At 35.6% G+C, this 15,749-nt stretch overlaps 1 protein-coding gene across 1 annotated transcript in view; it reads left to right on the top strand.

The window, feature by feature from the left end:
• Nucleotides 1-501: 501 nt before the first annotated feature.
• Nucleotides 502-15,749, top strand: part of LOC139958969 (transmembrane ascorbate-dependent reductase CYB561-like) — a 31,614-nt gene continuing 16,366 nt past the window's right edge. The window contains exon 1 of the mRNA XM_071956431.1: nt 502-706. The gene's annotated coding sequence lies outside the window, so the exon portion shown is untranslated. The remainder of the gene's footprint in view (nt 707-15,749) is intronic.

Genomic DNA, 15,749 nt, shown 5'->3' with positions numbered 1-15,749 from the left:
CGAAGCTGGCTTCCTTCAACAATCACTTTGAATGCATCGATCGCTTCAACTTTCGACAGTCCTAGCACTCACCGATCCAGCCTAAGATGAGAGCTGATTAAGCCGCTCTTGAGACGAGCTCGCTTCCGCTCCTGAAAAAAAATGTCGACTTTTTATTTTATATCACTTTAAATCGACATTAGACCATTGTCACCAAACCGTAATGGAATTTAGTTGACTCTTAAATTCCTGCAATCTACAGTACGTTATACCACATCTCTTAACAATTTGGGCGGAAATTCATTATTCCTTCGACTTGATTTTGTTACTAAGGTTACAAGGATTTCAAATGAGTTTGAGATTAAATGTCGCTTGGATGAAATCGAACCAGCGCTAGTGTTAAGCCTACCGTTACTCTTGTAGCGTGTGTATCTCTGTATATGGGTACCTAATGCTTATACTGCCATGACAATCAAATGAATATTTTATTCATTAAGTGCATGTGAGGCTATCAGACGCTTGATGGCGATGATGACAGTCTAAAAAGGGGCGGGGCTTAGTGGTGCGGCTACTCAGTAACCATCCTACTACGAGGATTCGATCTGTTTCAGTTAAAAAAAAAAGAACCTGACTTTTCTTCAATATCTTTGAGGCGAGGGATGGAGAAACTTGTACCCGCCTCGATCGGTTAAAAGTGTCGCATTGCTATCTTTGTACGACGAGTTAGGTAAGCCTTTTTTGTTACCTTTTAAGTTATCATAGAAATGATACATTGTATATATTTCTCTAATTTCAAAATAATTCTGTTAATTTTAAAGTGATACAGAAAGAGGTTAAGGAATAAGTGTGTCAATCGAAACATTGAATCAGAAACGCATGGAATAGTAAGTACACAGGTATGCATGTAGGCCTTTAATGTAGTATTGGTAACTCGGCATAAAAAATGTCTGAAACCAAGACAATTTTCTGAAACCAACACAAAACGTACGATTTCATTTGAATACGTCATTCTCCACCTTTGTTCAAAATTCATAACATATAATTAACTTCTGAACATATTCTAAATGTAACTGTATATTTGTATATGTATATGGCTTATTAGGTGTTCATATAAGCGTACAGTCTTCATGCGTTGGTACATTAATCACCGTTTAATATATAACAGATCTTCTTTAAATGTGATTATTTTAAGTGTCATATTAGCTCAAGGGCAAATTTCGAGAAGCGTATAGGCTATACCTTCGCGTGCAGTGTGATTAATAACTCGAGTACTGTAGTGCGTGGTCATTTGGTTCATAATAAACAAATGAATATATATTGCTTATAGGCTATATCACTTAAATACACATTACTTGAATTTAAAGTGATGTATATTTATATACATACACTTTAAAGTGGAGTGTTCTAAGTTACTTAAAGTAACAATGTCAATAGCCGGTCGCGAGGAACCATTATAATGGAGAAAAGAGAAAAAAGATTTACGATGTTTAAACATTATTATACGCTTTCTAATGTACGTACTAAGATAACTTCGACCATTACGAAAACTACTTCGCAGGATTTGGGAATTAGTTAAAGACCAGGAAAGATTCTGCACAGGTATAATTAAAGGACAATATTTAAATTGCAACCAAAAAAAAAACCCGAATACGGATGTAAATAAGGCACAAAAAAAAATCAATGAAAATACTTTGGTTTTGTACAGCAGACGATCAATGTATTTCACTTCGGGTTATAGAATATAATAGCGTAAAGCTTACAAAATTGTGACGTCATCAAGGTATATTCATATCCATGCGCTTTTGTGTATATATTTATCGCTTACTATTTATATATATAATCGATCGCTATAATACATAGAAGTGTAAAATGTCCGGCCGTATAATGGAAGGATATAAATAAATATCGAACATATAGACTAAGGGTTAAATCAAAACACGTGACAAAATGTCACATTTATATCATTTAAATGTCGGACTCGCGATTTCTGACTGAATCAAATATAGATGTGCCTATATATAATACGGTTCGATGTTACAAGAGAACGTTTGCAAGAATCAACAGTTGTTCCGTCTAATATTTCTTGGAGAAGTATATGCAACGTATTTCAAGAATGTATATTTATAACATACATTGTATAATCCATACCCAACATTTTCCTTCTTTAATCTTTGTTAACTTAGAATTATCTGTATATATTGCATCTACAGTTATACCCTGCTTGTTTTCGTTTGTTTTGTTTTGTTTTGTTTCGTTTTATTTTTATTTATTTATTTATTTATTTTTCCTCGAAAATCGAAAGCTTGTGTACGCAACAGGGACGGATTTTCTTTAAAACAATTCTGTGTCCCAAGGTTAGCAATGCGATGTCCCTTTCGGTTGAGTTTATTCAATATTACCTCTTGCAATGCCTTGTAGAAGATGCGAAACGCCACGGTTGAGGAATTATTGACGAATATCAAGGGATTTTAAGCACTTTAAACACACACCGCCAATGTATATACGAAAGCAGCAGGCAAGAACAACTCTTGTAAACAAAATTTCTGTGTGCAGCATGTGATCGAACAGACCACTTATACCCACAGACTAGTAATTCAGTCGTATATCCTTCATGTAAAACTGATAATTAATATATAAGCAATGTGTTGGAACTGTGTTGCAGGGGACGGAAGGGGCGTAGAGAACATGTACCGTATATCCCTTCAGTACGTTGAATGTACCGTCATTAATCTTATTTCCCGGACAATGCGTCGGAGCATATATCTATATCTATATATATATATATATATATATACATATATATATATATATTTATTTATATATAGAAACACTCGTGCAGTGTATATATATTCAGTGTATATAATATGCAGTGTATATATATATAGATAAATATATATATATATATATACGGTGACTTGGATTGAAATAATTCATTTGTCTAACCACTTATGCATCCAATAAAATTAACATATAGCTTTGTTTATATAACCAATGCCTTCTCCTAACATTTTACCCTACAACACTGTAGCTTCCCTATGAATTATCGTAACTGCACAAGAGTGGGTGTGTATATTAGTACGCTGCATACTATATCCTAAATTCTTCCAACCTAGTTATTTTGACAGCAGCCTGTGCAAGGCGTGAGCTAAATATTGTAAGCCGTGATGAGGTTGATCCCTTCATCTTAATTATTCATGCTTGTAATCAAACATTGACATTTCAACGAATTAATACTATAGACAAGAAATTATATGTCCATTCGTTGTAGTAACAACAAAGTCAATTGGCTTTAGGTAGGTAGTATATCACGTAATGGTCAGAGCGTCGCGAAGCAAGTTATTTAATGACCGTCTTATTGACATGTTCATAAATTAAACTTGCTCAAATTTGTCTGTACAGAACGTGGTAAAGACAGACTTGACGGCAGGGTTGGAACTAGAATTAATAAAAGATAGAAGGGGTGTGGCCCTTGCGTCGTGAAATCAAATCGTAAGTATGCGGGGGTGAGGGGGGGGGGTGCGGGTCCTCCCACAGAAATAAAGTTAGAAGTAAAATGATGCATTCTAATGCATATTTATGCTACAAATTAGGTCTATAATTAGGTCTACACGCAATGTTGCGCTAGTATTTTTTTTAGTTTACTTTTAAGGGGTGTACTATAGTCAGCTAGTACAAAGCTCTGACCGCTCTGATGCGAATACCGTATATACTAGATCTACGAAATGCTCCGAGTAATATGGGGTGGGGGAGGGGATGTGGTGGGGGGTTACACATACATGTTATTATTATAAGCATACGAGTATGGCCTCCGAATATAAAAGTCTGCCATCATGTGAAGAAGACGTAATCGTTGAAAAGCGATATCATTTATAAAGAAATATAGAAAAATTGCATTTGAAAAAGGGTGTTATGTTCATTTTGTTGATTGTAGGTTTTTGACTTGTACTAGGAAATTTGTCAGCAGTTTGTAACACACCTACATCAAACATATAACTTGATAACAGAGACAACTTGTATTTTATATTACATATTATTCCTTCCCCCAAGTGAACGGAAATTGGCTTGTAACTTAAGTAAAGCCCTTCAAAACATTTCGTAGCCCAGTTACTTTATCATATTACCATGTAATCACATCATGAGACAAAATGACAATTTCGCTGTGTGAAGACCTTCAAGTGATGCCTTGAAATGGAACTCGGTTCGTCAACCTATTTGAACTGCACTTTTACGTGAACTTAAATGAGCCACAAATCCAATCACTATCATTGGTCTATATGGTGTATATGAACAACTCTCCCAAAACAGCTAAGAAAAAATATATTATTCCATTATTACACATATTTAATGTCCCCTCTCATACACTAGGCTGAAGACTTGATCAAGTCTAAATGTGGCATCATTGAGACACACACGTTTCCCTTTTTTTTAAATTTTACAATTTTTCTTACAATGTTTATTTTCTGTTATGGAGATAGGTTCTGCCATTTTTTAAGCTAAAATATTAAAGCTTTTCACTACGTCCCGGGGGCAGGGGGCGGGGATTGGACTATCCCCAAATATCTTCCAGGCCCCCAAAAGGGTCAGAAGAATATTTCCTTCAGTTAATAGGTCGTGCCCGTCCCCTAGCAAAAAACAAATGTCTAACTTTGCGCCCTTGTCTTAACATGACCTAATGATGGCACGGGTTTCAGTGACAACACTGTAAACAGTTTACCTTGAAAATATGAAAAGATAAACAAATAGAGGGGAAAACGTTTCAGATTCTAGTGGCTCTATGACGTCACAGATTTACAAAATGATTGAACCCCCATATGCGACTCTTAAACTACGATATCTCACAAACGAAACAAGCTGGGTATTTTTCTAGCTGTTTGTGGGAGAAATTATTTTCAACGATCTCTGTCATGTAAGCTAAATATGATGGTTGGGTTTGTGTCTCCTTAAAGGATCGGTAGTGATACATACCAACATTTTGCGGGAATACAATTCAAAAAGTTTCTTAAAATACAACCGACGCGAAAGATAATATGTGAGAAAAAAATATTCACGGACCATAAAGTTCAAACACCCCAAACAAATTAAGTATAAAAGCTTTACAATCGACTCTCGAAATTTTAAACAACGCATGTGACTTACGATGTATACTATGTCAAAAAGCTACCAAGGACAGATGGAGTTGAATTTCTTCATTGGCATCTTAATTGCTTTTGTTTATAACAACTTCAATTCCACTTTATTGCCAGATTTATCAGAATTTATATTAAAAGGAAAAACCACCCCTGGAAAGAATGACTAACATCGTCACTTTGATTAAATGAAACCGTTCCAAACGGCTTTACTTGCCCGAGAGAAAAAAACGCGCTGCTTCTGTGACGTCACTCTCAGCCGTGTGAACTGTTCTAAAAGTCGAAAACTTAAACATATAGTAGCATTACTTGAGTTACTTAGAACAAACAGGAAGAGCATTAACTGGCTAAATGTGTATAATAGGCTTTATATCCAAACTTCTCTTCAGCAACATGACATGAAATTGACTTGACATGCCATTATATGGACGGAAATGACATGACATTAAGTGACATGACATGATATGATATGATATGACATGACATGTCATAAAATGACATGACATGACATGACATGGCATGACATGACATGGCATGACATGGCATGACATGGCATGACATGATATGACATGAAATGACATGACATGACATGACATGAAATGACCTGACATGACATGACATGATATGACACGACATGAAAGGCAAGGAAAGGAAATGACATGACATTGCATGACATCATATGCAGTAAAATGGCATGACATGAAATGATATGACATGACATGACATGACATGATATGATATGATATTACATGACATTGTTTTGTCTAGTTGTTTGTTGACCAGCACAAAGTAATAGTTACTCTAAATAATTTTGGTTCACAATTCTCTATAAGACTGCCCTATCCCATCAGCTGGGATCCCTGCAATTTTGGCGTTGTCAGACAAAAACGTTTCTGACGCTCTCGGAGCTAATGTGAAATATATACACCATGATAACTTGTGTAGCATTGACACACCATGATAACTTCTGGAGCATTGATACACCATGATGATAACTTCTGGAGCATTGATACACCATGACAACTTGTGTAGCATTGATACACCATGATAACATCTGGAGCATTGATACATGCATGATAACTTCTGGAGCATTAATATCAGAAGAAAACTGTGCATCGATGTGTTTTTGTTCTAACCGTGTACACTCTTTTAACGCAAATGTGAAAACGTGAGTAGCATCTTTATAACGTGCTTGCTGTATGTTTTGGCTTATAGCTCCTTTAAGTTCCTTATTACCACGGAACTCGAATAGATGTTCGCATTCTCCGACTGCTTTCTCACTGAGCCTATTTGAGAGGTGTCGGTTTCCCTTCGATCGCGTTAATTAATTAATATCAAAGTTTCTCAATCAACAAATCCATAGTCAAGAAGGCAACGAAATTGAAACAAGAGCTCTGAAATGACAACAACCGCGAAAAACCTCTCATCAAACAGCTGTGTTGAAACTAGACCACAGTAAAACAATAAGAAGAACAAGAAATAAGATCAAGACAGACATATGACGTATTCAAACATGAATCAACCAATCAAAATATTCGTTTTGTCTGCATGTATTTGAGCTATATGACCATGCGCATAAGCAAATTGGATGATTGATGATTGATCAATGTTGTCTGCATGTTGAGAGTCTTTTCGTATCTCTGTCGCACCATATATTCTGCAGTGAGTATTAGGTGCTGCTATTATAACCGGCCCCTTGTATAGATTAACTGAAATATTACAAAACAATATGATAACCTGAGGCAGAGCCGTATATAGATATAGACGGCTTTGATCTGAGGTACATAACATCACCCTGGTCATGAGAATATGTTACATCTATCTATCCTCCATCCGTTACCCCTGGTTTCCCTTTATTGCCTTTAAAAGTTGTATTTTTGGTTGTGTTGTGGCCTTCCAGCGTTTTGATCAAGGCGTGTAACGTACATATGATATATATATATATATATATATATATATATATATATATATATATATATATATATATATATATATATATATATATATATATAGATAGATAGATAGATAGATAGATAGATAGATAGATAGATAGATAGAATCAGAGATATATATATAGATAGATATTAGATACATATACACACTAAGTACAAATGGAGGACGGGTTCATCATAAGTTCTTTAAAAAAAAATCAAGGCCTCAGTTCAAGTTTATTGCATGACATATATATAAATATGGAATGGTGACAATGTTTGCTACGCACGAAAGCAGTAGCGTGAAGAGAAAAGGAAAGGAAACTAATTTCTTACAATTTAAACATAGAAACACATTTAACTTTAATGACACCAATTTAATGACAAATGAAACAGGTCACCGTAGTATAATATTTTATCAGATGGGCTAAGTCTTCTCTAGCTAGAATCAGAGATAATTAACATCTATAAACACACACGTGTAGCACATTAAGCTGATTTTCTTTCTTTTATTTCTTTATTTTTTCTTTGGCGCAAGTTCAAATGTTGCCTTTCAGCTGTGATGCCTTTCAGCTTTAAAAGGGGGAATAAAGTGACTGATAAGAAAAGCCAAAATGAAACGTCTCTCTGTCCTCGCCAGACCACATCCTAGAGTTTTCGTGACATGGAATCGTTTCCTGGTTTTTGTCAAACGTCTATAAAAGCGTATTCCTCCTGAGGCAAAACAAGCTTTTCTTCCACCAAGTTAAAGCAAAAATCACACGAAAGGATTTCAAATTGATCGGTAGCATATGATAAATGAGGATATAAAATCCTGGGAAATATAAAAGAATAAGGTTTGTCAGTAATTGAAGTCCCGTGAAATTTGCTCTTAGTTACATAACGACCCTTAAAGTAGCTTACTGCTTGAGTCTATAGTCGTCACTTTAAGACAATCTCAAATTAAGATAGGAATTGATCAAAGTAAAAGACAGCCTCTTGCCATGATTTTGTCAACAAGTGAAGTTTAAGGAGTAAGATATTTCTTTGCTTCCTTCAACGTTTCGCAGCTCAAGTCACTTTCTCATATACTATTGTTAACTATACAAGAATATCATGGACTTTGAAATTATCGATGTTTGTATCTGAAGGAACATTTGATCCTGATATTTCCGAAAAATGGAATTACATTTTTTCTGATATAGCTGTGTAACGGGAAGTTGTTCGTGGCAATTATCACTATCACATATAGACCAATGATGATGGTTGGGGATTACGTCTCCTTTAAGAATATAATCATGTTTATAGCCATTCCGTAAACACGGCACCCAATGCGCTATCATCTGTTACAATACCAAAGGACATGTTGTCACTGCATTATTAATTGAAAAGCACGGTGTATCTTCATGGCTCCATCTATCAACATTTGTACATGTTTACGGGCAAGGACAAATTACTGTCGATAAAACTTTGTATTTGTTTTAACTCCACTTTCTCTCTGTTTTTTTTTTTGCCTTAAATGTACTTGAAACGTGAGCGAACATATACCAACACACGACCGCAGGACAAGAGGGGGATAAACGGAAAACCGTCATTGGAAAAGAGACGAAATTATACTACCCCTTCTAAACTTTTATAAAAAGATCACAGATATGGAATCGATTTTAGCTCTAAGGTAGACATATACATACATATTGTATATATAGATATATATATATATATATAGAGAGAGAGAGAGAGAGAGAGAGAGAGTTGGTTGGTTGGCGTCTATCTTGGCACAGAGTGCTCTATGTCCAGTGGACAGAGCGGAATATATGTTGATACTAGTTGAGACTAGTGGAACACTATAGTAGTTGTAACTCGGAGTTTCAAGCGTTATTATAGCGATCGTCAGACAACAGACAGAATTGTCTTACAACTACTAGTGTTCCACTAGTCTCAACTAGTATCAACATATATATATATATATATATATATATATATATATATATATATATATATATATATATATGTATATATATATATATATATTTATACATTCCGTTCATTCCGTCATGTAGAACGTTATTATTTGTTCACTCAGTAATATATATATATACATAATGTATATTTTCGGTTCATTCCGTCATGTAAAACTTAATTAATTGTTCACCCAGTCATGTATAAATATAGTGTTTCTTTCTCGTAGTACAGTTTAAATGTGAAACTATTTGTTTCGTAATGACATAAATCATTTCATCTCCCTCAGCCTCCCCGATTACGGTGTTTTATTGTGCTTTCGTAGCCAACGGTGATAACCTATCGGTAATCCATACACAATTGCATAGCAGATGCACATGAAAAACAAGAAAGTCAAACCCGTAGACTTTTGTGATCTTCTCATGTGACTATATATACACTTTTGGATCTTACTTAGATGAATAACCCATTACTATAACGCTTTCCCGACTTTCAGAGATACATATGTTCATTTTTTGACACCTCGGCACGAACGCACCCTACGGCAATGCACGCATGCTCATTGCATCTATATATGTTAACTTCACCTCACGCAATTGCTTCTTATAACCGATGCCTCTAAAATCTTTTCTCTTTCCGCTTATCACCCTTAGCTTGTCATCTTGCAAACATAGCCTTTAGCCATGCTATATGTAGCACCAAATCAAGGGGCTTAAATTGGGAAGCCCTATTAAATATTGTCATCGGATCTCGCCGGATCTCGGTCACAGGGGATTTCATTATCCCCGTGTGGTAATTGTACCAACGGAAAAGATCTCCAACGTTATGTATGGAATAATCACGAACACTTTACATGAAGATATAAGTCTACCGTTACACGAAACAGTCCTCGTTGTACAGTCTGCAACTTTTACACTATTTGAAAACGTTGAAGAATGCATCGTAATTACTTTTACACTTCTGTAGTTTACATAAGGACCTTATTAATTAGTCCTTCAAACACTGCATTGCGCATGCGCAAAATAGTTCACAAGTATAAAGAAACGATGTCACTGAAAAGAGGGAGTATAATATATGTATATATATATATATATATATATATATATATATATATATATATATATATATATATATATATATATATATATATATATACACATACATATATATCGCATATAATGTGGGAGGCCCGGGTTCGAATCCCGGAGGCTGGAAGTTTTTTCACTGTTCTGGATTTTCAAACTCATAACAATTACAAATATATAAATCTGAAGGAGAAAGTGAATGAATTGACAAGGCGAAATGTGTTTCATTATATCACTTTTTTGAGGTGTTCTACTTTTGGACCCCTCACTCCCTCTCATACCCTCTCACACCTCTCACGGCAGTTTTGTACATTGGCAAACATATTTAAATTTAAACTACCATATCAAGACGACGTAAGCATATTAATCTCTTGTTGGTTCACTGTTAAAATGCATCTTAATAGTTGATACAGTACATTAATACATATATTCAAGCATAACGTTCACCCCCAAGTTTCTGAAGAAAAAATTTGTAAGCAATAAACAAATACGTATTCATTGACATTAACCACTGGCTCCAACAAAACCAATTCATTCAGATCACGTTAATAAGTATCACCTGCAGTTTGTGTTGCTCTTCACGAAGTTGTCATCAAATGTTCTATCGACTAACGTTACGATGTAATTTATTTTGCAAGCGAAATTGAAGTTGTCAGAAAATGTCACCGTAGCAATTTTCTCGTAAATTTATCTTTTCCCACAAAATCATATTTTTTTTTTGTCGAACAAAATTGACAGGCGAGACATGTTATACTTGACGTATATATGCAGAGAATTTAATTGGTTGCAAGAGCGACCAAAAAAGGAATAGGAAATAGGCAAACTTATTTCATAGGGAGAAGGATATTCAACAAACGGTTGATTTACTCATTGAAATTGGTTTGATGTCCGGGGCTAATGACCGATAGTGTTGATATTCTTGGTATCATATCTTGTTTTTGCGTCGTATGTATGTGTGTATGTATGTTTATATAAATATATACATACTTACACCCATACATACATACATACATACATACATACATACATACATACATACATACATACATACATACATCCATACATATATATGAATTTATATTGATGAATCTTAGCTTTCACAAGTAACGACTGTAAATTCGGCGGTTGCCTGTAAACGACAGCGGAGGGGTGGGGGAGGGGAGTGAGGGGGCTTCCGAAACTGTCCTTGATAGTTGCAGACAACTTTAAGATAGGGAAATGTTCTTCGACGATTTTATGTAAAGGTGGAAGGCGGGGATTGCGAGTAACCGCAATGGGAGCCTGTACTTTCTTCTGTTATTTCGACACACTCTTTTGTCGTTTTAAGAGGTCACTTTTTAGGAACCTTACTCGCTTTTCTCAATCTTTTCTCTAATTATGCAAATGGCATAGTCCAACTAAACTATTTCAACTAAATAATTTCAACTAATTTAGATTCAAGGGTATTTATTTTTTGCTTAGTATTCTCCCTCTGTGGAACAAATCGTTCTTATTCCGAGGGTCTGGCCATAAGCTATTATGTCCAGAACGTATGTATATATAATATATAGTATTATATTATAGGAAGAATTAGAACACGCGAACGTATACGTTCAGTTGTCTGATGATCGCCGTGCATGGGTGAAACCCGAGTAATGACTTGCTGTAAGTTACCGTAAAGGTATACTATATTATTTGCTCTACTCTTCTGTATTGAACACTCTATATACATGCATACATTAGGCCTGTATACCTACATACGTATTGCCAAATAGGTAAATAGTTTTGGGCCCCTATAGTAACCCGTCCGCAATCGAAGTTGACGCCATACAACGTACTCGAACCAACTGTGGGTGGACGGATGAAGGATTTTGAATTACACTTTAATCAGTTCTGGATCTATATTGAAAGTCCACTGAGCCAAGAAACCTGTACGGAAACCGAAGGTATTCCCAAGCATACACAAAATTGTCCATTAACGGAATTCCCCAGTGAATACCCCGGTGATTTTTCTCCAACATCATAGAGTCAATGAAGAAAAGTATATAACCAAGAATGAAGAATCTGATCGCTACCTGAAAACGTAATATGTGCAAAACATGTCAATTTTCATCCCAAAATAAAGATCCTTGTGTAATTAAGGAATCGGAAGAAGCGATTCCTACACACAACGCTACTGTATTTGCTGTGTACATACGCAATTGGTTAGGTAAATCACGTGATCATGTATAATGTATATTCAATACAGGCTTGAATTACTCATTGATCTTTTCTTCTTGAAGAGGTTTCTTTTTTTTCGGAGGTCGTGGAAAACGATCTATTTGTTTTATGGATTAATTGGACATTTAATCTTGATGATGAGGTCGGCCAAGGGTTCGTTATGGAGTTGACATCATCACTATGTTTGTCACGTATATTAATATCAGCAGTGCAGTTAGCAATCAAGCAAATTGTGAAGGAATTCTCAACGGGTTTAGTGTGCTATAGTTTCTCTTCATACGTAAAGAGAGGTAGATATAGGTAATAGTGTGTATATACTCGAGGTCAGTAGAATACATATCCGGAGAGATATCAATTAAGTTACTCTTCACTTTTTCAAAATTTAATATGTAGCCTATATTTCTATACATAGTTTATATTAGTAGCTGTTGTGCAAGGTGTAAGGGGTTCGAAAAAAGTAGAAGGGAGTGGGGAGGGGGAGGGGGGTAATTAAGTATATGAAGGCATGCCACATTCAATTTCTTGAGATAGAGAGTTCTTGTATATGGAACATAACTGTGTATCACTAGTATGCGTAAAATCCCATCCACAAGTGTGGGACTTGTTGCTGCTTTCATAAATAGGTTTGCCCCCTACAAACTTACTTTACTTAACTTACAAAAATAAGACGTCATATGATTTAGTAACCAATCATATTTATGTAAAACATTCCATGGTTGAACTGCGCATGCGTCAACTCGATTGTAGGTGAGATTCAGGTTAAACAGAAAATCACCCAATCATTCATTGTTTATATACCATAAAGTTAACAATAACTAAATCTTTCTAAAATCGTAAATTATGGTTTAAATGTCATTAAAATACTTGAACATGATAGGAAATCCGTAAACAGGTGCAACAAATCTATACTTTGAAGAGGAGACATTTTAAACTCGGTCCGGTTCTACTTGTATCAAGTGATATGACCGGAATAACGTCACACAAATGACTCAATATATATATAAATATATATATATATATATATATATATTTATATATATATATATATGTGTGTGTGTGTGTGTGTGTGTTATAGGCTTATTACAAAGACTTTAAATCAGGGGTTCTCATTAAGGTGGCCCATAATACAGTGTCCGGCCTGCCGGGCCTTTGAAAAAATTCATTCTGCGCCCACGAAAAGAATCTCGGCCCACAATCTTACACTCATCGGGCATGCGGACCCTCCAAGCGTTTACCTTGAGCACCTTACATGTAGCCTATACTGTACCCTGCACATCGCTCAATGTAGGTATAGTCGTGAGATTTTGCCTTCTGGCGTTTGGCTCCAAGCAATGATTTTCAGTCTCTGCCCTAGCTCGTAGAACCTTTGCTCTACTCTTGATAAACTACGTGAACCTTGCAATGTGTAAAATGCTTCTGAGAGTACAAAAAAGTAAAAGATAAAAAGATTGGACATTATACTGATTTCTCCAGTGATCTCACAATGACAAATGAGAACACTCTCGTATTTTCTCTTTCTGTTTTTCTTTTAATTTAGAACCTGATTGCACTGTGTATAAGTTCAGTTTCGTCATGATTAAACTTTTTCTTTTTTTCAAGTACTTGAAGAAAAAATAAATCCGCCGTGACTCTCCACACTATTTCCTTCCTTCTTCCTTCACCGGTGCAATAATTTTTGTAATTAACAACTGTAAGACTAAAGTCAGCATTACTCGTGTTAATTAAATTTTAGCCCATGAGCGATTGAGTATAATATCCAGTAACTCCTTACGGTATCAAGTTTCCAACTCGAAAATTAGATGATTCACCGCAGCATGTGAGTAAGTAGTTACATACGGACAAAGTCCCATGTGGGACCTGTTTAATTTACGCGGAGTGTCATTTCTCGCCTGACGATCGCATTATATCTATATACGCGCGTTGGTTGTTCACGCATGCGTGCGTGGCTCATCGTATGTAGGAAACTGTCGAAATATGTGTTGTATACAGTTTTGGTCACTCGAAAAAGAAGGAGGGTACATCGATATGTACATTGGAAATAGCGCTGATGCATGGATGCAATGTATCATACGTTGCGTAAATTCACATTTGCGCTTATGCCCAAACTGAGATCGTTGGTGACGATATAACATTAAACACACATATACACCTGTGGTATTACGAGGCGTGATGTAATCTTCTAACCATGAAATATGAGGAGAAATGTGATTTATGCGAAAGTCAGTTATATACACAGTATAAATGTCATTGGCGATAACGTCTATACCCCGATATCAAATTCTTGCCTGCATCATGACATTCAACGGGTGACGTCATTATAGGGTGAAAAAAAATGAGTTCTTAGCGACTTTCGTTTACAGTATAGTCTCGGCCTAGATAAATGCAAAATATGTTTGTGGAAGTTGTTCTCAAATGACCTTTCACAGATCATTTCTAGCAAATCCTTGCTTGGATATAGACATTCACATCACGTGACGTCACAAGGTTGTAAAAAGTTGATTTTGGGGGCGGGGGGGGGGTAGGGGAGTTTCCTTTCACACTTGGGCTTCGGTCTAGATGTCGGCGGACAATATTTCTAAATACCATTCTCAAATGACCTTTGACACCTCGATATAATTGCATTGCTACATAGTCCACGAAAGTGTTTTCAATGAAAAGTGCATATTAATAGATATATATATATATACAAGTTTGATTTTTGTCAAAACATCTCTTTTTGGGTTACTTTTTTATCTTGATATACTATAATCTCTTGAAAGCAGCAGTTTTCATGGATGGAAAAAAATGTATGTGGATAGTGCATTAAAATAGTATAATACACACCGTAGGTTAGAACGAGGGTGAGAAGGGAGGGGAATGTGGGAGGGGAGAGGTCGTGTCTCCATATATACGGCCCTGTTTTCAGCTTAAAGACATGACTATAGATTTCCACAAAAGTGTCTTGTTTTTCTCATTTTGTTGGAAGAATTTCTCTGACCACTATCCTCTTAGTACTCTATAAAATCATCTGTTTTATTCACTTCCCATTGTTTAGAATATCAGATTTTTAAATCTCTGACTGAAGGCGCACAGACTATACCTTCTTTGATATTTTGCAGAAGCGAAATATCAAAGTTAACGGCGCATGCGTATTTGCCTTGATGTTAGGGGGGAAATACGTTCTATCCAACTGAAAAGGTTACGATTTTTTGTTATATCTTTAATTTATTTAAAAGGAATACGCATTATTAAAGCGGACAAAAAAAAACCGCCAACAGATGCAAGTGATATGGTCACTTTCAATTGCTTTATTTGATACACCCACGTGTTATTCCATCGATGTTTCCCTAGTGAAAATACTGTTACACGCATAATGTGCATTTCGTCTCAAAGTTGATTCAGAACGTAAGGCTGGTTAAAAGCGTACATGTTACAAATGGAATTCGGCAACGGTTTATTTTGTATGCTATACAATAGTTGTACATATGTTTCTATAGTAACCTTCTATAAAC

Source organism: Apostichopus japonicus, chromosome 18 (genome assembly GCF_037975245.1).
Source record: "Apostichopus japonicus isolate 1M-3 chromosome 18, ASM3797524v1, whole genome shotgun sequence".
Taxonomy (NCBI): domain Eukaryota; kingdom Metazoa; phylum Echinodermata; class Holothuroidea; order Aspidochirotida; family Stichopodidae; genus Apostichopus; species Apostichopus japonicus.
This window is presented reverse-complemented; position numbering and strand designations above follow the sequence as displayed.